Source organism: Candoia aspera, chromosome 5, assembly GCF_035149785.1.
Source record: "Candoia aspera isolate rCanAsp1 chromosome 5, rCanAsp1.hap2, whole genome shotgun sequence".
Taxonomy (NCBI): domain Eukaryota; kingdom Metazoa; phylum Chordata; class Lepidosauria; order Squamata; family Boidae; genus Candoia; species Candoia aspera.
This window is the reverse complement of record NC_086157.1, coordinates 78,689,122-78,713,364: the sequence shown is the minus strand read 5'-3', so window position 1 is coordinate 78,713,364 and position 24,243 is coordinate 78,689,122. Positions and strand designations below refer to the sequence as shown.

General features: G+C 38.6%; 1 protein-coding gene across 1 annotated transcript in view; it reads left to right on the top strand.

Moving 5' to 3' along the window:
• NSUN3 (NOP2/Sun RNA methyltransferase 3) overlaps positions 1-24,243 on the top strand; it is a 49,086-nt gene that overhangs the window by 19,203 nt on the left and 5,640 nt on the right. The window lies entirely within an intron of this gene.

Sequence of the window (24,243 nt, the reverse complement as noted above, 5' to 3'; positions counted from 1 at the left end):
ACTTGCCACCGTTACTTATAAACAATAAAAGAAGGTGTAGCCACTTGACATAATCAGAAACATTTATTTTACGCACAACAAGCACATGCCAACTTTTCTAGTTCCCCAGATCGCCTGTCTCTAAGCCAGTTTCCATAACTCAGTGCTTGCTAAGATATGACAATTCAGCATTCCTGGATATAGTATCAAATGTTTTCTTTTAAAAAACTAGGAAAAACAGAGTTAATATATGTAAGTGACCCTTTTATAATCAGGCTATTCTATCTTCAAGCAAAATCAATCTGGCAGAAGGTTGTCCCTGCAAGGATTTTTTTTTTTTTTTTTGCGACTCCTGAAAATCACAGACAACTTTATTTCTGCTTACATTACTACTGTCAGAATGTACAATAGAGGAGTATGTTGAAAGCACCTTTCAACAGTTGATCACCAGCAAATGTGGCACTTTGGCATGCAGCTTTGGAAATAAACGTAGTTTATCTGGCAATGACAAAGCAACTACTCAAATCTAGGATGAGAAATAGCTATATTCAACACACTATTGAAAGGGCATTTCTTCATAACTACCACTGTAATTACTGATGTAAGCAAATTGAACAAAGGGTTTGTCCAAAATGATGTTATCGCTGTTCCAAATAAACTCTGCTCTGAAGCAGACTTCTCCAACTTGGTTCTTTCAAAAATGGGCTGTTCTATAGAAAATGTATATCCCAGTCTCTTTTTTACACAAGACTATATGAGGAAAATTGAGCTCCTACACATTCCTTGTGTAGAGAGAAGGCTCCTACACATTCCTTGGTCAGCAAAAGTGACAAGCAAGTACTGGAACATATAAAATCACAAAATTCTGCCTTACTTATTTCAGCCATGTGTGCTAAAACACACTGGAAAAGGCAGTTATGCTCAGAATGGTCAGCTGTAAAAGGATACGAGGGTGCCAAAAAACAGTGGCTAGACACCATCAAAACTGACACCAGTCAGAGCATAAAACTACTAAAAGAAGCCATACAAGGTTGGAAAATGTGGACACCTGGTCCATAGAATTGCCAAGAATCGGGCACGATTGAATGGATACCACCACCACCACCACCACCACCATCATAATTTCTTGTACCCTGTGTGCTACATTGTGAATACCATATTGTGATAGATTTCTCAAAATTCTAGTTCTTACTTAAAATGTATTCCCTTTCATGTAGAGATCTGTTTGGATATGTAAAAGTACTGGAATTAAGCGATTCATGTACTTGCATCTCACCTTAGTGAGTGGTAAGAAAGTTGCAGAAATAGTAGTTGTAGGGTCTAGTTCCTTTGAGAACAACAGGGAAGCCTTTGTATGCCTACACTAACTGCTAGTTTATTCATTTATTTGGTTTGCTTACATGCTGCTGAACCAACATGGACTCAGAGCAGTTCACAAAACAATTAACAAAAATGTCCATAGCTAAAGTGTTTATGGTAAAGATAATTAAAGCAACCAATATCTAATCAAAGATGAAATACAAGGAAACCTATATTAACAGTGATAATAACGCATAAAACAACAAAATCAAGTAAAAAAAATGATTGAATCAGTTTAATTCAAAGTAAAACAAATTGAAGATGGTGATAGCAAACTTTTAAAAAACATTATTAAGAAAAGATCCAGCAGCAGTAGCTTCTGGAATGTTAGAAGGAATGCAGCTAACCTTAATTGTAAGAGGAAGGTATTCCACAAAGCTGGAGTAGCAACTGAGAAACAGCACCTCCTGGCCTCCATTCCCTTTACAAATGTGGGATAGAACCAAAGACTCCCTGGAAAAAATGTGCTGGATGGACTGATTCAAGTAGAAGTAAGTTGTCTTGTAGGTAACTAGGCACCCAGCAATATAGAATTTTATAGGTCAACACCAACACTTGTTTATGCATTGAGCACAAGAGAATAGCTTCAATTATATTTCTATCCAAACAGTATATTCTATCAATGGAAATGTAGAAATGTTTGTGTACTTGAATTCTTTCCTGCATGTATCCTAAAATATTGATAGTATTTGGAAGCATAACTTTTATGTAAAGTTATTTTGGTTCTAATCAAGGGGCTTTAAATTCCTTTAAAATGAAGGCAGGTATCCTTTCTTTCCATATATATTATTAAGCTGCTGGGCTAGAAACCAGGAGACAGTGAGTTCCAGTCCCACCTCAGGCATGAAAGCCAGCTGGGTGACCTTGGGCCAGTCTCTCTCAGCCCAACTCACCTCACAGGGTTGTTGTTGTGGAGAAAATAGGAGGAGGAAGGAATATTAGGTATGTTCATGGCCATGAGTTATTTATAAAAATAAGGGATAATAATAAAATTTTAAAAATTAAATTAATTTTAGGGTCCTCTTCTGAATCCAAAATCAGGCTCTAAAAAGTGCTGTATCTCCAACTAGGAAAAAAAAATGTAATGAAACATTTTGCTTTACAGTAAATACCTTTGTGTAACCCAAGAGAGATCATCATTTGATTCCCTATTATTACAACATATCATTTCCATTTAGTGCTGTCACTTTTGGGATAACCTGGAGTTGAGAAAGAAAGTGTGTACAGAATCTGGTTTTCAATTTCTCTTTCACTCCTTATGAAAAAGTAAGTATATAATTTAAAAGAGGTTATTTCCATGCTGATTTAAGTAGCAATAGATATTGATCTTAGGACATATCCATTGACTCACATTGCACCAAACAGGTATGCTTATGTCATAGCACAACAGAGGTGTGCAATCTGAAATCCAGCTCTTCAAAATCTTTGGTGCTGTCCCCTAAACCCCTTAAAAGTTAAAGGATTATAATTTTCAATCTGACATATTGTGTGCCTCAGAACAGCAGGAAATGATCACTGATTTTCAACAACAGGTGTCAAGAGAAGCTCTGAGGACCATAAAACGTGGGGCTGAATGCACCTTTGGAGCTGCACATCTGTAGTGCAAAAGATTATGTTCTCTTGTTTCCAACTAAGAGTCCTCTCAGCTGAGTGCCCATAGCACATTTTAAAAATCCCCTCAGCCTTTGTAATAATGAAAAGTATTAGCAACATCTCATTCTTTCTCTCTCTCGCGCGCACATATGGAATAAACAGAAAGAAGGTAGAGTTCAAATCTTTTGCAAACGTCTGAAGCATTTAAAATACATTTATCCCCAGCCTTGATTCGCTTTCAGAATACCTTGAAGGTGCAATACAGTTTCAGGCACCACTATGTATTTAATGACAGATGTTGCCTTTCACATGGTTGAATTGGTAGGAAGTGTGTTGCCTCAGAGGTAGAGGTTCCTGTTCAGTCGTGTCCGACACTAGGGGGTGGTGCTCACCTCCATTTCATGGCCGAAGAGCCACCATTGTCCAAAGACACTTCCGCGGTCATGTGGCCAGCATGACAGTCACAGAACGCTGTTACCTTAGCTCGCTCCGTCATGCGGCGCTCAGGTCTCAAAGCACTGAACTTTCAACCTTCCAGTCAACAAGCCTGGCGTCTTAACCGCTGAGCCACCATGCCCCCTTGGAATAGACCTACATAGAGGTAAATCCTATTCAGTCGGCCTTCTTTGCAAAGAAATATGGCTAAGATTGCAGGATTACTTCAGTAATAAAACAACTTTTTTTTAAAAAAAAATGTATTACTTTGTTATTTTCAGCTATACACCATATCCATGTTTGATCCATGTCCTGAATTAAATATCTTCCTTTTTTTTTTTTGCTATACTACAGTGATGAAATATCTTTCTTCAAAGTTGCCCAGCTGAATTAATAACTTGAGGTCATTTCCAAATACTGTATTACATGCAATATTGGGGGGGATTACCGGTGTTAGCTGTTTTCTGATTGTCATCTGAATGTATTAATAAGTGTCTTCCTTTATATGATTTTTCTTCAGGTTTCAAGGACAGTTTAGCAAGCTTTATCACTCAGAGGATCAATTTAAGTACATAGGAAAGCTGCCTGCTACTATGTCGGGCTGACTGCCAGCAACTCTCTGGGGTTTCTTTCCAGTATTAAAGATGGCAAAAATTGAAGCTCAGATCTTTTGATGCAAAGTGTGCTCTCTATAACTGAGCTGCAGTCTTTTTCCCTAAAGTAAATGTAAAAGAAACCTGTCAGATGGTTTTTATAACTTTTAAGATATGACAGTGTGACAGCCAGCTAGACACATTTGCAAGTTGTAGGTGCTGTTACAAAATGGTTGCCATGGTTGGCATGGCATAACACAAAACACCTGTTTACCAGGGAGCAAGCATGTCATATAAAGTAACCTTTCTCCAGGTTTCCTGGGCAAGCAGTCACCCTTTAAAACAAAGCATTGGGTTGTAGTCATTCACTTTCCTTACCTTACTCAGGGCTACCTATGGAGTCTTCATAACCCAGAGGCATTCTTGCAAATAAAGCTAATGCTATAGTCCAGGCTTTGCTTTGGAGCATGTAATGTTCTCACTTATTTGTTTATTTTAAAAGTACAGTGAAATATGACAGAAAGCTTGGAAACACTAAAGCTTTGTCTGCATGCTTATTGATTCCCATAGGCAGCAGGCTGACAGTCCCTAATTTACCACATAACAAATGATCCATGATCTCTAAATTAATACATTAGTACAATCTTGGCTATCTCAAAAAAACCTAAGCAAGGTTGAACTTGGATGGGAGACTACCAGGAAATCCCAGGGCTGTGGGCTAGACTGGGAAGCCATAAAAATAAAAAATGAGCTGATGACAATGACAAAACATTTCTGTTAGTTTTGCCAAGAAATCTACTTAGATGTGTTCATAAAGTCCAAGTGACACTTTATCTTTTTATTGTGTGCTAGAAGGCTAGATAGGTAATATCTAACAGCTTGATGTAGGTTGACAAAATATATTCTTTATTTCTACAGCACCATCCTACTTTCCCAGACTATTGGGAAACTTTCAGTTTGGACTTGAGGTTTTGAAATGAGTTTCCAGAAAGAATTTTTCTTCTACCTGCCTAGACTACTTCAACCATACACAATCATAAAGATGGAAAGGGCCATTAAGACTATGAAGATCTTCCCAATGAAAGAATCCAAATTAGAACATCCCAGATTAATGGCCATCTAGCCTATTCGGTGAGCCCCCCTCCCCAAGCACCGGATATTGGTTCCATTGTAAAATACTGCTACTGTTAGCTAATGTTTTGATCAGAATCTGTCTTCCTATAACCCATTATTCTCTTTTCTGTATTTAGGGTGACTAAGAATGCTACTAGGCTTTATAACACAGAGAAATTAATAAGACTTAACCAATTGGTGACCAAGGGTTTAAGTTTATAGTTCCCATTATTAAAAATGGGTGAAGATGCTTATACTGGTATAAGTCACTTTCACCAGAATTAGGATGACCAAGAGTATATAATGATAATTTCAAACATGATTCAAAAAGTTTGTGTTAAAGAGCTGGCAATGCAACCTGTATTTTTTCCATTCTTGCAGTGAGAAGCAGTGGAAAAATGAAGAAAATAATATATCCTCTTTCCTTCTTTGATCATATATAACTGATAAGAAGCTGCATGACCAACAGATGAATATATGATGCTATAGGAGACAGTTTTGGGAATAAGGTGGTTAAGAAGCAAAATGGGTTATATTTAAGCATATCTACTTTGTTATATAGAAGTGGGAGTCAGTCTGTCAGGAGAAACATAAAATAAAGCTGATTGCAGTTGGAGTGTGATACCCAAGGAGTGTGTGGTAAAAAAAGTGAGATAGGGTCGAGAGTAAATGAATGCTTAATAAACATGGATTTAATGCAAAAGTAAGTGACTGCTATGAAAGAAATATGTTGAGGTAGTTTGGTCATATAAAGAGTATGTATGTATGTATGTATTTATTAAACTTATATGGCCACTTACCTTATACACAATAATCCTAGGCAGCTCACAACAGCCAGTAAAAACAAAAGATGAAACAATAATGTCATACCTTACAAAGGAACATCACACTTCCTACCACAGTGTCATAACATCCATCATGTCCTCATTTGCTGGGCTCACTCCCATCCTAACCCAAGCCTTGGGCGAAGTAGCCAGGTCTTCAATAAAAAGTTGAATTGCAGAACAATTATATGAAGGAAGAACAAACTGATTGAGAGGAAGAGGAAGACCAAGAGAGTTGTGATTGGACGGAGTTGATAAAATCAAAGTGAGAATTTTTTTTTTAAAGTAAAGTAAATGGCAACACTCTATGATGTGTTGTGCTGATGTGGTAAAAACAAGGATAGAAAGATAGGAGAAATATAGTGAATGGTATTGGTCCATACCAGTTTTAGATGTTTCCTTTATCTCATCCCATACCTTCAATCACTTCGGCTTTCAAGTTTTTATCCTTTATCCTTGCATAACAATATTTACAGTAAATGCTAATAGTGTAATGGGTATGTATGCATGACTTTAAATACTATTATTACCTCTAATACCTTTGTCATCTGAGAACATTAGATGCTATGACTGGCCTTTGGGAATCATACATTAAAAATAGAAAAAACAAAACTGGTCATGTGGCTCACTGCAATTCATCAATGTATTCCTGACATCCAGCCTAATATTCAACTTAATATCCCATATCTTGCTTGCAGCAGGGCTCCTCAAGTTTCTGACAGCATCCTACTGTTAAATATAAATGCAAGTAAATGTGGAATTTATTTACTTGTTCAGTAATCAGGTTATCAAACTGAGATGGCAAGCATGGGAATGACACACTCATTTCTCTCACCTTTCAAAGTACTGTGGTGCCTCCCATACTTAATTCTGGCTAGAGATAATTTTGCATAAGCTCTTCCATTACAGTAAAGAGACATCTGTCAAAAACTGCTAGTATTGGCAAGCCTTCCAGCCAGCCTGTTGAGTCCTTGGAGAGGAGGATGATACAGTGGGCACTGCATTATACACACCTACACTCATAGCTTCCAGAACCTCATGCAGTGTGCCAGAAATCCCATAGGTCAGAGGGTCCTATTTAAAATGCATTGTAGCCAGTAACTAAAATAAAACAACTCCCTACTTCAGCAAAAATGTCATAACTTTTCTTTCATGGATGAGCTGCTATGAAACCATTTTCAGGGAAAGGGCCTAGTGTTAAATCTAATGATAAGCTTGGCACAGCTTGCATTATTTATATATACATACACACACAAACTCTGCATCACAGTCATCTTATTAGCATTCAACAAAGAGAAAAAATAATTATAAATTTATTCAGAATGTGTGATTCAATTGGATATGTATTATTAATATTTGTCAAATATTTATTCTTAAATTCTGAAAACTGATTCAGCATTCCACAAATAACAGTGGTATAGCATTCAAGGCCACCAGCATTTCTAAGCTGAAAACTACAACTGAAAGAAAGATCTAAAGACAAACCAGGATTATTGTTGCACCCAGGAAGAGAAACACCGGATCTGACTATACGGTAGCTTCCATGCTGAGTATGGAAGCAGCAGCTTAATTTTAGGCTTAGTTGAGTTGACCTATTCAAGGAGCAGTCATGTAATTTAAACTTCCATTACATGCATAGCTGGTAAACAGAAATGATCTATAGCAATCTGTCCTAACCAAAGCCTCCTAGTTGTACAATCCCCATAATTATTAAGATTTTGCATAATGGTGGGAAGGGTAGTGTACCATCTGGAAACCAAAGCTTAGAAAAGGCTGATTTATGTGATGGAAGATAGCTATAGACACAATCTTCCTATTAAATATTTACTTAACTTGATTTCATCCTAATTCACTATCACAATAGACAGTAATTACAAACAATTCTATCGAATCAATTAAGATACTTTCACAAATTTGAAATATGAAAACCAATGTAAGAAAGGTATTGCAGATAATATATTGAGTATGTATGATGAAAGTACACAGCAGGAGGGCACAACTTGGTCTGGATCAAGGGTTGCACTTGGCTTTTGAGTGACATGATACAAGTTTCAGTTGGCACCAGGAAAAAATTAAAATACTTCTATGTTTCTGTTTAATTAAATCTATAATTAATATAATCGTTTTCTAGTCATAATGTTTTCACTTTCTGTTACACCAAAAAATATAATGCAGTTCTGGGCACTCCAGCTCTGTACTACCACCTCAGGAATCCCACCCGCCCACTCACCCTCGATAGAAAGAGGCAGGGGGGAGAGAAAAGAAAATGTACATCTTTAAGTCCAATCTATCCTGATGATGAAGCCAGGCTATTTTAGCTGGGTATTTGCTCCATTCACTGTGAATGAAGATGACAATTTTCTATCGCTTAAATAGAACATATATAAAATGTAAGCATGCAGAGAGATTTAAAAAACCCTGACACCTGCCCTACTTCATTTATCCATTTTACTTCTTTAAGTAATATTCTTCAGGTAATACTTCCCAGCCAAGTTCATTTCAAGAATGGGAACCAATCAGAGAAAAGTATCTATGAAACAGACTGTAGCTAGGTAAAATGGAGCAGGATTCACTTAGTTTCCAACAAGTTTCTTTCCATGTCAAGAACCACAGCTTTATATGCAAATGGGCCAGATGTGAATGACTGCTCCATTACATCTAATTTGCCTTAGGCAAACTACTACATTTAATTTGATTTACTATCAGGATGAGTGCTGTACTTTCTACAGACTAGAGAATTCAGGAGAGGTATTTTATGTAACGCTTTACTGTTTTGCTTTGTTTTTTCCCCCATACTGGAATTAAAAAGTAGACACTGGGTCTAATGCCTCAAAACATTTCATTTGGCGCTTGCCGCTGGTATATTAAGAAAGAAAAGGTTAATATTGTAAGGTGGCTGCCAAACACAGAAGCTAAAAGAACAGTTCTAAAGAAAAGGATTATGAGATAGTAGAATAAACAGTACTGATATACAGGGTGCTTTATACTCACCGTATTTTTCAATCACTCAATTAATGTGGGCTTTTTTATGTTGGGAAAAATGGGGAACAAAGGCTAAAAGCAAAAACTTCTAAGAAACCTCTTATAACCTCAGGACATTTTTTTTTCTTAGTCAAAATTCAAATGACTGTTCTTAGCAGTCTTCCTGCAAGAATAAAAAAAGAAAGAAAAAGAAAAAAAACACCTTTTCTTCTCATGTCTGTAAATCACACAGATTGAATTATTAAGCATGATTTTAAAATAAAATGCCAATCTCATTGAAAAAGGATAATTGCTTTTCTAATCCATTTTTAAGCAATGGTATCTCACTAACAGCATTTCATTTTATTTCTTTAGAGTACATCAAAACATTTTGATTTTTTTTCCCCATTATGCCGATAGTTCCATATTTTCTTTCCCAATTTTCATTTGTTTAGATGTCAGTCTTGTTATGCTAGGGAATGCATTTGCAGTGCAAACATAAGCATTGCCTTTTTCACTCTGACTTCTAGAAATTGCTCATTAAATCTGTGGAGACAATACCACTGCAAGTGTTTTACAGAAACGTTGATCATATTTTGTAAAACCTTATGATATTGTTTCTCTGTACATGTACAATTTAAGTAAAACTGACAAGAAATGTTTTTTCTACATTGCTTTCTATATTTTCTGTATTTGGAAGGAGAAGTGAACCTCAGTTTCACCAGTGACATTTTTCATTTCCTGATCACTATTTCTGATTAGAACAATATTAATTTTATATTTAAAAGCATCATAAGAAATTATGGTGGTAGATGAGTTATATATTTTCTTTAATACTTTTCCTAGTTGTTATTTTCTATTTGTAAGACTTGAGTATTTGTACAATAACATCAGTCATCATCAGGAATTTTTAAAAAATTATAATAATTCTGTCAAACAGGTTTCACCTGCACAGTGCTCACATATGATGGGCTCAGGTCCCATGGTGTTAGAAATTTTGTGACCTCGATGAGCACATATAGAAGGCACAAGTGTGGAGAAAACAGCAATATAGGAAACACAGTATTATATACCCACACGTGTTATGGTATTCCCACAACAAAAGTAACATTGTCCTACCTGCCATAGTTTAAAAAGGAATAGAAGGCAGCAGCAGGAATGCCATATTTTTTATCAAGAAAAAGAATCAGGGTTAAAAATCAAGGAGATTCAAGAAATCAACATTTTAGAAACAACAGAAAGACTAAGCTTTGTGAATGAAATTAGGCTGCTTCTAATTAAAAACCTTAGTGAAATTCATGGCATAAGATTGCTTTAATATGTAAATGCTAAAATATGTTGAACAAAACACACTTATTTACATTATGTATATACTGTATACACATGCAGACACATACACATGCACACATACATAAACAGCTGTTTAAGAAAACTAATTCTGTTCAGATTCATGGTAAGAGTTCATTCAGGGATTCACTCCCCCAGTCTTCATCAAAATCCTGATGGGAGCCAGTTTGTCTAGCATTCCATCTGCACACAGAAAAAAATCTGTGGCAGAATGAGCATAGGTTATAGTCAAGTGTGCTTCTAAACAGTGGAGAAAGAGGAATCAATATCTTATACAGTGAAGTGGAACCCAGATAGAAAAGAAAGAGGAGCTGTTCTCTGCAGAATGAGACAGTCTGCATAGTCAGGTGAATGTACACAGATAATGTGTAAGGTAAAGGTAAAGGTTTCCCTTGACGTAAAGTCCAGTCGTGTCCGACTCTAGGGGGCGGTGCTCATCTCCGTTTCAAAGCCTTGGAGCCGGCGTTGTCCATAGGACACTTCCGGGTCATGTGGCCAGCATGACTCACGGAACGCCGTTACCTTCCCGCCGAAGTGGTACCAATTAATCTACTCACATTTGCATGTTTTCGAACTGCTTGGTGTGCAGAAGCTGGGACGAGCAACGGGAGCTCACCCCGCCGTGCGGTTTCGAACCGCCGACCTTCCGATCGACAGCTCAGCGGTTTAACCCGCAGCGCCACCGCGTCCCATCCAGATAATGTGTACATAGCAGAAAAAGATCAAAAGCAGTTTATATATTTTGTTATCCTAATAAATGAAATTATTTTTTTAACTGAAACTCTCAAAACTTTTTAAAAATGTAGCATATACATATGTTACTAGAAATCTGAACCTCCCTGCAGCTTTGGAAATTCCAGAAAGTATAAATTTCATCTGTTGCCTGAAGTCCTACAGACTTGAGGTCTAGCATGGTAAACTTTTATCTCCTGGAAAACTTTGGTTTTAATAAATCTCCTGGATGACCTGCCTAAAACTACAGAATTGTCGCAAAACTAATGCCAAAGAATGATAAATCCAGATATGTGCCTTCATTTGTTCCAAGAGCAGCAGGTAGATCAATTTTTTAACATTTTTTTTTTTAAATTCTGCCTTTATTATTTTTATAAACAATTCAAGGTGGGGAACATATCTAATACTCCTTCATACTTCTATTTTCTCCACAACAACAACCCTGTGAGGTGAGTTGCTGATAAAGAGTGACTGGCCCAAGGTCACTCAGCTGGCTTTCATGCCTAAGCCAGTACTAGAACACATGGTCTCCTGGATTCTAGCCGGGAGCCCTAACCGCTAGACCAGACTGGCTAAACTTTACATCTTCCATCACTTCTGTTGCAGGTAAGGATGACCATCACTTTGTCTTAGGAAAAAAAAAAAGATATATATATCTATCTATCCTGCCATCCTGCTATCCTGCTGTATCTAGAAATATCATAGAAATGTTAGAATAAAAGACTACCTAACTGCTTCCTTCTGTTTGATGATTCCTGTTGTTCTGAAGTCACATTAAAACATTATCACTTTTCTGGCGCAAGAGATCCTTCTATTCCCTGTTGTTTTCACTGAAGATTTATTGAATTCTACACCTCATATTTCCATTATAAAGGTTGGCAGGTATAGTACAGTACCTGAAAACTGTTTTTAAGGAATTACCTAGAGACTATTTTATCTGATGAAAATAAGCCAACCTCTTGATAGGTTTTACTGCAGAATACATTACATTAAAATATCAGTACTAGTAAGCAAAAATAAATCAAAACATTAATAATGTGAAAACTGTCAGACTTCCTGGTTTAAACTTGGCAGGTTCTAACCAAACATTTGGCTCTTGGCATTGCTGGATAATAATAGTTATTGTACACTAGGATGGAATCACTTTGAGCAGTTGATTTCCCTGTCCCAAGCTGCTTCTTAACCCCAAGGGGATTTATTGCAGCATTTATTTTCCCTACTTTCCCATGATTTAATGGAAATGTAGCCTTGTGTTTCTCAGCCTTGAAGCAAAGCAACTGTTGGTTGTTAACATAACAGATATTTTTGGCCTGGGAAGCTCTTGCTCCCAATCGAATACTCACAAAAAGCAGCATCTTAATGGCTTACTGATTGTCAAAGATTCCCTGTCTTTCCATATTCATGAGAAGACCAAATATTTAGTGAGATTTTATGCAAAAGAATCAATTAATGCATGAAACAAAGGGTGAGATATAAAAATGAGAATCTGTTCTATTTGTCCTCCAAAGCCCTGGAGGAAAATGCATAGTTCTCATCTTTTTGAGAGACATAAATTGAGAGGTATGACTGCCTCAGTACCATCTTCAAAATTTGTTTCCTGGAATGCAATTTTGACTGTGGCCTAATACTCAAGACACTATGTACATATTATGGATTAGATCTGAACATAGTTATGCATATGATTCTAAGTTCTACTACATTTCGACCCAAGCCTGTTTTTAATGGCATTAAAGTTATGAAAACTTAAGATTTTTTTAAAATTCTATTTTATTGGACAATTTTAGCTGAAAACAACATGGACCAAAACCAATTTTGCTTCTTTTAATATAACTCATTTGATAAGTGTCATTGGGATTGTTACTAAAATAAGGCCAGTGTAATGATTGCCTATTCCAATAAAAGGAGTCTCATCAGTAGTTACTAGAGAAAACTAATTTATTGAATGAACAGTATGCAAAGTACGAAGAAAGCTGAGAATGAGCAAAAGTGCGCCAAATACAAACTTAAAAAGCCTTGCTCCCGTGGCGAACCCTCCCCTCAGGCTAGCATAGCAACCACCCACCCAGATGCTAGCAACCGTTAGAATCGGCCTGAGAAAGTAACCTTGAACAGCAGAGATAACCCAAACATACATTCCAGAAGATCACAAGTCAGCACAAAGGAAATTTACCAGCGTGGCCAGGCAGGCACGCAACTGCAGATATGACATGTGAAACGTTACGAGGAACCATAAACATCGGAATGGGAACATGACAGCCAGTTAAAAAAAAAAAGAAAAGCAAGTTTAAAGGAATTCCATGGTTACAGATTTATAAAAACTTTTATTTGTTTGCTGTAGAAACAACATTAAGAAACTGTTCTGTCCTGCAAAACCTGGAAAGAGGTTAAATCAGCTGAGGTCTGAGAACACAAGTCTGCTTTTAAGAAGCATAATCAAGTTCAGTCATGAGCCATACACAGAAGCCAATAGCAAATTGAAGAGTAAAGGGCATGATCAAGGTATTACTGAGGGCTGAAGAGTCTGAATCCGCAAAATAAGGTCTAGTTTTCTAGTTACAAGGCAAAGAGCTGACTGTCACAACTATTGTTTTCAGCTCCTCCTGGACTCAGGTGGTGCTCAACAGCACTTTGCCTTAAAAAAAAAAAACTCTTGAGGAGGCTTCATTAGAAAAACTTTGCTAGGTCTGTGTCATTCAGCTCACTGTTTCTCCATATGGTAACAGTGACACCCCTGAGAACTCAGAGTATGAGGTGTCACTTCAGAACTAGGGTCTAGAACAACAGAATCCATAGAGTTTGGAGGAATAGGATCCAGTACAGTTCTCATCCTAGGGCTCAGATCTTTGGATAAGGAAAGCCCGTGGGCTTAGCTTCCTTACTCTGCACTATAGTTATTGATGCTTCTCCACCTCCTCCAAGATAGTCCTGAAAAGAATCATCCAATTGAGCAGAGCAGAGCTCTCCGAAAAACATAGAACATAGCTAGAAAAGAAAAATGGAACACATTGAAATGGTGTGAGGAAGACAGCAACTATTTTAGCTATTCTAACAATTCTAGCTGTTTACTGATAGGAAAGAAACTAAAACTGAAAGATGTTGGATACTTCAGCAAGATAGCAATACAACATTTACCTCTGAATTAACTATGAATTTCATAAATGAAAAAAGAAAAGAAAAAGAAAGCTTATTTTGGAATGATATTTACAGTCCTGATTCTTGATTATTACAAAAAATCTGTGAGGAGAGCTTAAACATGGACAGAGACCTAAGAATATTTTTGAGCTGGAAGAGTTCGGCAAGGAAGAGTGAGAAAAAGTCCAACAGTAAGAATAGAAAGACTCCTAGAGAGCTACAGAAATGGGCTAGAGACCAGGAGACTGAGAGTTCTAGTCCCGCCTTAGGCATGAAATCCAGCTGGGTGACCTTGGGCCAGTCCTCCTCTCTCAGCCCAACTCACCTCACAGGGTTGTTGTTGTGGGGAAAACAGGAGGTGGAAGGAATATTAGCTATGTTCGCTGCCTTGAGTTATTTATAAAAATAATAAAGGCAGGATAGAAAATAAATAAATACATTTGGAAGTTTTTACTTCTATCAAAGGAGGCATTACAAAGTAATGACTAAAAGTGGGTCTATTCTTCTGTACTGTCTATATCCATTGTTTTCTTGAATCTATAGATTCTTTGAATCTATAAGCAGCTAAATAGGAATGATGCATTAAAATTTGCAGAAATATTCTCCTGGCCTAGAGGTTCCCTTTTGAAAGCTTTCTTTTATTTTAAATCTGTTATTGATTTAATAGCAAGGGAGAGAAACACTAAAGAGATTCTCAATAAATCAAACAAGTCTTCTACCCATGCAGTCCCTCCATTCCAATATCCATATGAAAGTCAGATGTTCCCCTTGGTCACATCTCTCTGAAACTGTCATTTGTTGTGGGTACTTTCTAATTTTGTTTGCATCCAGCACATTCTCAGTCAATTCCTACATCCAGACTGGAGCAAGCACACAAACCACTTAATTTAGCTAACAAAAATATAGCTCGATGTTTACTTATTTAACATCAGCAAACATTAAAAAAAAATTAACTGGCAAAACAGGACAAAAGGCAAGCAAAGCAAGGAGAAAGACATGAACAATAGATTTATATTGTCTCTACCTCTACTTCTATCTATTTCCTTATATATATCTATATTTCAAAAGTAACAAAAGTATCTAAGGAACAGAACTATCTAGAGCCACTTTAAAGAACACTATGGATAATTAGCATGGACAATTCTAAAGTGAGTAGCCTTTAGCTACTCCAGAGTTAACCCTTTTATGTACCTAAACGCAGCAGAATAGAGATGAAAAATAGGATATCAGGTGATCCCTACTGTATTCTGCACAATGATGAAACAATTTGGTGGATGGAGATGATGTATCTAGAGAGGTGTGATTAGATATGTATTTTAGCTCCTTTTCAAGCTAAATCTGATTCCCTGTCTTGTAGCATGGGGAGTTTTCCAAAGTGTTTGTGCCAACATGCTGCCCTTCATCTATTAAAATCATAAAATTTTGGTGGATTGCCACTTTGGCCAGACTGGAGACACCTCCCCCTGCTGCCTTATTGGACATCACATAACATTCGTCTTCTCTGCATATATGTCTTTGTAGGGAGGGCTAAGTGGAGTCCTTGAGCCACGTAATCATTTGCTGCTTACTCTCAGACCACTTTTATGTATCCAATCCTGAAAAAAAATTCCTGGCAAGAGCAGTGATTATGATTTGCATGTATCTTTCTGGGTTGTCCAATTCCATGTTTCTATATGTATTGTCTGCTTCTCTTCAGGTCTGGGAAGGATGCATTATTTTTGTTGTTGTTATTATTGTTATTGTTATTATTATTTTCTTTCTTTGTTTAGTTTTATACATCTTTATTTCTACCTGTTTGATTTATTTATGACTGCTGGCCTTATGGTTGTACAATTTGTTTTGTTTTAATGTTTGTACCATGTAGAAGTCGAGTCAGCTTCTGCTCATCTACACATTTATTCAAACATGCAATTTGATCAGGTTGCCTAAACTTTTGTATACAAGTGTAGATAATTTAAACCTTGGATTTACTTATTTTATGGAGGAAGAGAGGGGGGGTTTAGATGGCCCTATGCCCTTTTTGGAAATCCACGTGCTTTAGTTGCTTGGTATACTATACGTTGCAGTAAAAAAAAAAAAAATCTGTCTTTCTCTTTCTCTTTCTCTTTCTCTTTCTCTTTCTCTCTCTCACTCACACACACACACACACACACATTTATTTATGAGGAAATAAGACTGTGATAAGCACCATCCAACTTGATGGAAGCCAGCATATCCTTGCTAGTTCATGTTATGATTTTGGGTCTGTTTGCCAGTGTCCCTATCATCTGTTGCTTTATGTGGTCATTTGGGATTCTTCACTGACTGTACAGTTTGAAATTTTGGCCCAAGGCCCAATCCTATCTAAACTTAACACAGCATATCAATAGAATAACTTGACTTTACATCACAACATGGGATATTTTCCCAGAATTATGGCAAAAGGAAGAGTACAAACATGACTACAGAAATTGAATCCAATTTTGGAAAAAAAAAAAAAAAGTGAACATTTTGCAATGAGTAGATAAACGTTCTCTCCTTGTGTGCATGGATTTATTGCTAATGACCCATCAACTGCCACTTGAAATTTTGGACTCAAGAAACTATATTTTAACTTGGCATTTCTATGAATAAAGCAGGCTTATCACTCCACATCTGTGCAGATGCTTTCTAGAACACTGCTGCTTTCAAAATAAAATGTGGATTACACACATGAAATTAGAATGACAAGGTCTTGTCCTGAAGAAAATCTAATCCCATGGACTTTAGATCCTGAAGAAAACTATATAATCTACAAATCTGTCATCTTGAAAATTTTGCTAATTCACTCACAAGAATCTGTCACATTAATGCATACTAATATCAATATTAATATTCAATATTAGATGCATAAAATGTTCCACATTTGCTTTTAAACGTTTTTTTAAAAAAATATGTACCTTAGGATTCAGATATGTCAGCAAGAAGTTTGTATTTTATTTGAGCAATTCAGATCTCATTACATTAAGCAAATACTGTACCAGAAGAAGGTGGATCATGTAAATACTTCTAATATTATTCATAAATTTTCCTGACAGCCATGGGTTGAAAATATGCCATAGCTATTTTCTTATAAATGACTTTAAGTTCCGCTATTGTGCTGTATGTATGAATGTGTGTGTATTCATTACTAGTTAAGAGGATTTGATTTACTTTACTAGATATGATTTTATATTATAATGTTCTTTCAGTTTTCACCTGCATTTTGTCTTTATATTTTAATCCTTTTTTTTTGCATCCTCTTTATAAATCCTGCTAGTCTATTGGTACTCACTTCATAATACTTGTTGAAACTGCTACATCAATAAATTATCTGTAGACAAAGTTTAGTAGTTTAATGTGGCCTTTAAAAATCAGCTCATAAATTATGACAATTTTGCTATGTCATCCATTTCTGAAAATAAGCACATTATATAAATTGTCTCATATCAAAATGCAGCAGATTTTACTTAACTTCTGGGAAAATAGGATTTATGGTAAAATATTTTGGAGCACAGAAAGAAAGGTATATATGACATGTATAGTAATATCATTGCAATAACTGTGGCCACTGAACTTTTTTTGATTAAAAAAAAAATCTAATAGTAGAACATGGTGTTTTAACCAGTTCTAAAAACTTTATTTCATATATATTTCATAGTGAAAAAAAAAACAATATGCATGTATATATACTCTTTTTGTATGGTACTAAAAATATTCAGTCTACAAATGCTACTAGCACATTGAAATCTAATTTTTTGTGCATACATATTCTGGGAATTGGCAATGTTTTTAAACACTGTTTATTCTTTTGATGTATCTTTTTCACCAAGTATATATAGATCTATCACTTCTTATGCCACACTGGCTGGGAATTATGGGAGCTGTGGTCCAACCCCTTTGCAGGGCATCTACTTGCTACAGGCTGCTTTAGAACTTCTACATGAATGGTTTAGTAAACTCTTAATGACACCTAGGCAACCTTGGCTACCCATGGATAGCCTTTGCTAGTATAAAAACTGTTGGCTAGACTGCAATTTTTTTAAAAAATATCCATGAAGAAGACAGTGGCAAACTACCCATATCTTGCCAAGTGTCAGATCCCCCCAATCAAAGGATTCACAGAACCCCTTATCAGAGGATCTGCCATCATTTCCTTGTAAATGGTGTAGACTATCTGTCGCCGGGTGTGAGGGGTGTGAGGTTGGAGTGTGAAGTGGGTTATTATGACTATGGAAGACATCAAGGACAATGAATTGAGATACACCAGGAACACCACCTGGATGGGAGGGGGGGTGACATGCTTTCGTGGGAAAGGGAACAAACTAAGGGAATGTAGTTTTAAATCTAGGTTTGACTGGGAACTCTCCATTCGCAGCTTTACTTCTGTACCATTCATTTCACTTCATTGAACAGTTAAAGGAATCTCAGCCTCTTGACTGTGATTGTGTGAATGCTCGAATGACCAGGTGCTGACATTAAGCTGTGAATCTTGTTTTATTAGAAAACTCTTCCTGGGAAAGTAGCTCAGCTGATAGTTAATGAATCATGCCAAAACACAGAAAATCCCAAGTCAAGCAGCCATCACCTCTACCATCATCGGAGAGGACAGTGCTATATGCCAAGGTGGAAGAGGAAAAAGTTGAGTCAGAGGAGAGCTCTGGGAGTGGCGACAGTGAGTGTGAGATGGAATCCCGGCTCAACCCCACAGAGTTGGAAAATGCTGTTCTCTCCCTTAATTTTGAGAGGGAGCCTCAGACAGCGTGATCATAGAAGAACCAAAGATGGGTCCTTTGCAGTCCAGTGCCAGGGAGGGGGAAGGAAAATCCCCTTCACCTGTGGAGGGACAAGTAAATGTGCAGAGCCTGGGCCACAGGACTATATCAGACCACAACAGGACTCCGCAAGAAATGCGGGGTTTGGAGGCGAGGATGTCTGCTATGGAAGTGGTGCTGCAACAAGTGTTGAAAACCCTTGAAACCATGGCGTACCCCTTGGCAGAGATTTCAACTCAGCTATCCAGAGTGGCATCACTGGATCCATGAGGAAGGCAACGCACCCTAACCCTGACCCGGGATTTTGAATCCCCAGTGAGGCGCCGGTGGAGTGGAGGCCACCCGGAGACCCAAGGCGAGTGGGGGAGAGCTGCACACAGCGAAGCGATGCCAGCTGTGACCCTGAAAGATATACAAGTTAAATTCAATGGCGATCCATGACAGCTGGCATTCTTCTTGACCAATGTGTCCATCTACATGGAAGAATATGGGTCTTGCTTTCCCACTGAGTACAAGAAAGTGAGCCAGGTAGGTGCCAGGCTTTGGGGACCAGCAGCGGAATGGTTTGTGCAACTGCATGATGCCATGGCCCCTGAGCTGAACAGCCTGTGAGACTTCATGAGGGCACTGAGAGAGCAGTTCCCGACAAGAGGACCCACTCCACAAGATAAAAGCGAAGGTGGGCATCCAGCAACTTAGGCAGGTGGGGAGAACCGTGGTGGAGTATGCCATGGAGTTCAAAGCTCTTGCCGGGAAAGTTATGGACTGGTCAGAGATACTAAGATCGACTACTTCAAGGGGGGCTTGCAGCCAGAGATCCTGAGATGGGCGCTCTGTCATGGAGACCCTCCTACCATAAAAGAATGGATTTGCCTAGCAGAGAAGGTAGAGAATACTCAATACCAATTCCGTAGGCAACTCCAAGAGCAAGTGACAGGGAAGAATACCAAAGCCCCAGGGCAGTTTCCCCCCGCCCAGCGAAATCTATTCCATGACAGAGAGGACCCAAAAGACTGCACATGGAAAAGGGGAAGCTGTTTTAAGTGTGGGAAAGACACCCACCAAGCAGCAGAATGCCCACACAGGGAGTCCAATGCACCTAAAGGAGGAACCAAGATGACGAAGACCCCGCCGACCGGATGCAAAGCAACAGCTGTGACAGCGCTAGCACAAAAGGATCCAGACATGAAGTCCCTGATGGAGTCAAGCGAAGACTGCGAGCGAAGACTCAGAGGAACAGAAACTGGCAGGAAATGACTTTCACCTGTTCTAGATCACACCCGCGAGCAGGTTGAAACTCCTGGGCGCAATGTGCCTACTTCGGAGGAAGACGACAAAGAAGACCCTTTGGTGAGTGATAATTGCCCCACTTCATTGGTGAGAGTAGAGCTAAAAAACTTAAGAACCCAACACAAAGCCAATTTGACAGCAATGTTAGACTCAGGGTGTACAAAATGCTTAATACACCCCGCCTTAATTGACACACTGAACCTCAAAACTAAAAGACTTAAGCACTCAATTTTTTTCACCCAGATGGACGGTTCTGTTGCCCATGGGGTCCCATTGAATTCTGAACTGAGACTGTAGCCATGAGATTGGGGGGTCATAAGGAAACCTTGCAGTTCATTGTGGCCCCTATCACCAACTATTCCATCATCCTGGGACTCCTGTGGCTAAAGAGTAGAAAACCACAAATCAACTGGGAGTCTGGCACTTTATTGTTTAACGATGGTGCCGGCAACCTCTTGACTGTGCCAAGGAATGGGCGGAATGTCGCCGGGATACTCCTCAACCAGATCCCAAAGGAAAAACCTGATGCACAATCAGGCATTCCACCCAAATATGCTGACTTTCTTGACGTGTTTGATGAAAGAGAATGTGACCAATTACCTCTGCACAGGAAAACTGTGCCATCAAAATTGACCCAAAGGCTAAATTACCCAAACCGAAAATGTATGCTATGACAGAGACTGAGAAAAAGGTCCTCAGGGAATTCACAGATAAAAACTTGGAGGGAGGTTTCATTGAGCCTGCTAATTCACCTCTAGCAGCCCCGGTGCTTTTCTGGGCAAAAAAGGATGGCTCTCTTAGACTCTGTACTGATTACCATGGAATAAATGCTATCTCAATAAGCAATCAATACCCTCTCCCTGTAATGAAAGACATGCTAGCACACCTATCAAAAGGAAAGGTGTTCACCAAACTTGATCTCAGGGAAGCCTACTTTAGAATTCGAATTTGGGAGGGGGATGAATGGAAAACTGCTTTTAACTGCCCTTTGGGTTCTTACCAATACAAAGTGCTCCCATTTGTATTGTCAGGGGCCCCTGGAGTATTTATGCAATACCTTAAAGAGGTCCTCCATGAGCATTTGTACAAGAGGGTTTTAGTGTATTTAGATGACATTTTAATCTATTCTGACAACTTCAAGGACCACGTTCAGCTTGTTAAGAAGGTCTTGCGAAAACTGAGGGATGCCAAACTGTATGCTAAGCTCTCTAAATGTGAGTTTCACAAGTCCCAGCTGGACTATTTGGGCTATCGTATTTCTGCAAATGGTGTTGAGATGGATCCTGCCAAAGTCCAAGATATAATGGAGTGGGAACCCCCTCATACCAGGAGGCAACTTCAAAGTTTCTTAGGTTTCGCCAACTTTCACAGAAATTTTATTCCCCAATTTGCACAAATTGCTTTGCCCCTTACTGACTTACTGAAAACTAGAGGGAGGGGGGAGACACAAAAAGTTACCTCCCCGGGGGCTAAGCTTGCCTGGACGTCTGATTGTCAAACTGCTTTTGACCGTTTAAAGCTTCTTTTCACAAGGGAACCCATTCTAGCCCACCCAGACCCAAGCCACCCCTTTATTGTACAGGCAGATGCCTCTGACTCAGCTGTTGGGGCCATCTTGGTTCAAAAAGATGAGACCGGCTTCCCCTGCCTGTGCACATACCTCTCCCACAAGTTCTCAGGTTCTGAGCGCAACTGGCCTATTTGGGAGAAAGAAGCTTTTGCTGTTAAAACAGCTCTTACACATTGGAGGCATTTGCTAGAGGGTGCTAAAAATCCCTTTGAGGTTTGGACTGATCACAAGAACCTCCAAGCTTTACAAACTCCCAGAAAGTTGAATGGCAAACAAATCCGCTGGGCTCAATTTTTTAGCCGTTTTAATTTCACCCTCAATTTCCTTCCTGGGAAAAGGAACTTTCTGGCTGATACACTTTCTTACCTCCTGCAATATAACACTGCCCAAACCAAAACTGTAGACACCGTTTTCTCTCAGAAACAGCCTGGAACGGTTTGCATAACACGCAAACAAGCAGTAGCCGGGAAAATGAAAGTGCAGGCAGACCTAAAAAAGGAACTGCTTCAGGCGCTCCCTAACAATCCCTGGTTACAATGTAACAAAGGCCAATTGACTGAAATTGACAACATCTGGTATTGCAATGGCAAAATCTACGTGCCTGAGTCTCTTCACCAGACAATTTTACACCGTTCCCATGATATTAAATCTGCAGGGCATTTTGCCTTCACAAAGACACTTGGTGAGGTGCCAATTTTGGTGGCCCTCCCTTCGTGCTGATGTACAGTCCTATGTCACCTCATGCTATGTCTGTGCCCAAGCAAAGAGGAAGGGGGGTAAACCACAAGGACTTTTACAACCTGTGGCTTCCCCCAAAGCTCCATGGAAAGAAATCACCATGGATTTCATAATGGATTTACCTGAGAGTAAAAACAAAACTGTTATTTGGACTGTTATTTATTTATTCTCCAAGCAGGCTCATTTTATACCTTGCATCAAAATCCCAACCGCTCAACAATTAGCAAAGCTATTTCTCACTCACATCTACAAAATTCATGGCTGTCCCAAGTCTGTGATTTCCAATAGAGGAGTCCAATTTACTTTCAAATTTTGGTGGGCATTTTTAAAATTAATTGGGGTCCAGCAATCCCTCAGCTCATCGAGCCATCTGCAGACAGACAGAGTGACTGAATGAGCTCAGTCTACTCTAGAACAATTCTTACGTTGTTACATCAGCTTTCAAAAAGATGACTGGGTGGACCTCCTCCCTTTAGCTGAGGTTGCTTATAATAATGCAGTATACCAGAGCACTGGCTTTTCCCCTTTTCACATTGTTTATGGCCAGGATTTCATTCCCATACCAGAACTTCAATTGCAATCTTTGCCTGATTCCTCAGTAGCTGACTGGGCTACCTAGATTGCCACAAATTGGCCTGTCATCTGCCAGGCATTGGATCATACACATGACACTCACAAAAAGTTTGCTGATTGCCACAGGCACCGGGAATGGAAATTTAAGGTTGGGGACTTGGTGTATTTGTCCACTAAATTTTTATGCTCCCAACAACCTTCTAAGAAGCTTGCCCCTAAATTTCTTGGACCTTTTCCAATCACCAAAATCATTAACCCTGTGACTGCACAATTACAATTACCTCCCACTCTTAAGCAACTTCATCCTCTTTTTCATTGCAGCTTGCTTAAACCTGCCCTGGAATGTTCTAAGTGGCACCAGCCTGCAGCAACCCCTCCACCCATCATGATTGATGGCCATCAACACTTCGAAGTTAAAGACATTCTGAACTCTCATTTTTTTTTCGCAAATCTCTATAGTATTTAATTCAATGGAAACATTTTCCAGATCCTGAGTGGGTTGATGCATGTTCTGTTAATGCTCCTATTTTAACTAAAAAAAATCATTCCAGATATCCTGCAAAGCCCTCACCTTACTGAACCTGTGCTTATTTTGCCTCCAGTTATTGCTGTTTTATTGCTTTCTATTGTTTCTCTTTATCTTTCTTGGGGGGGCAGTATATCAGATTCCCCCAATCAAAGGATTCACAGAACCCCTTATTGGAGGATCTGCCATCATTTCCTTGTGAATGGTGTAGACTCTGTGTCACCAGATGAGAGGGGGTGTGAGGTTGGAGTGTGAAGTGGATTATTATGACTATGGAAGACATCAAGGACAATGAATTGAGATACACCAGGAACGCCACCTGAATGGGAGGGGTGGTGACATGCTTTCATGGGAAAGGGAACAAACTAAGGGAATGTAGTTTTAAATCTAGGTTTGACTGGGAACTCTCCATTCGCAGCTTTACTTCTGTACCATTCATTTCACTTCATTAAACAGTTAAAGAAACCTCAGCCTCTTGACTGTAATTGTGTGACTGCTCGAATGACCAGGTGCTGACACCAAGATAAACTGCAGAGATACGTCCATGAAGTCACCAAGGATGGAGTATATCGTGAAGGTAGCTTACTTTATTTAAACATTCAAATATTCCAAAACCATTTACAAGCTCTTATACCAAAAAAAAAAAAAAAAAAAGTTTAAAGAATCATACTACAGCCTATGTGTGTCTATAAGGGTGGATTGACCA